This window comes from Sesamum indicum, linkage group LG16 (assembly GCF_000512975.1).
Source record: "Sesamum indicum cultivar Zhongzhi No. 13 linkage group LG16, S_indicum_v1.0, whole genome shotgun sequence".
Lineage (NCBI taxonomy): Eukaryota > Viridiplantae > Streptophyta > Magnoliopsida > Lamiales > Pedaliaceae > Sesamum > Sesamum indicum.
The window spans coordinates 1,510,543-1,510,868 of NC_026160.1; positions in this window are offsets into that span (position 1 = coordinate 1,510,543).

Sequence of the window (326 nt, forward strand, 5' to 3'; positions counted from 1 at the left end):
GAGATCACGTAAGATAGCCAAGCATTTCCCCTCTTGGTAGCGGTTCCTTAGTGTATATATATGATGACACGCCCAATAATGCTTTGGACTTGCGTAATGTGACTAGCACAAGTTTAGTGGCATAATTAGATCGTCAAAGCTGGGGACCACTGCACGAGCCTCCTTGGAAGATAGCAACTTAGTGCAAAATGGTTGAAGTAGATCATGAAGCTCATCATCAAAAGTTAAGAGAATGTAAATTTAGGGATATTGACATAATTATACGTAATTTTTTTGTAATTTAAAAAATTACATGTAACACTCTTAAAGTTTGTTTTCTTCTTACA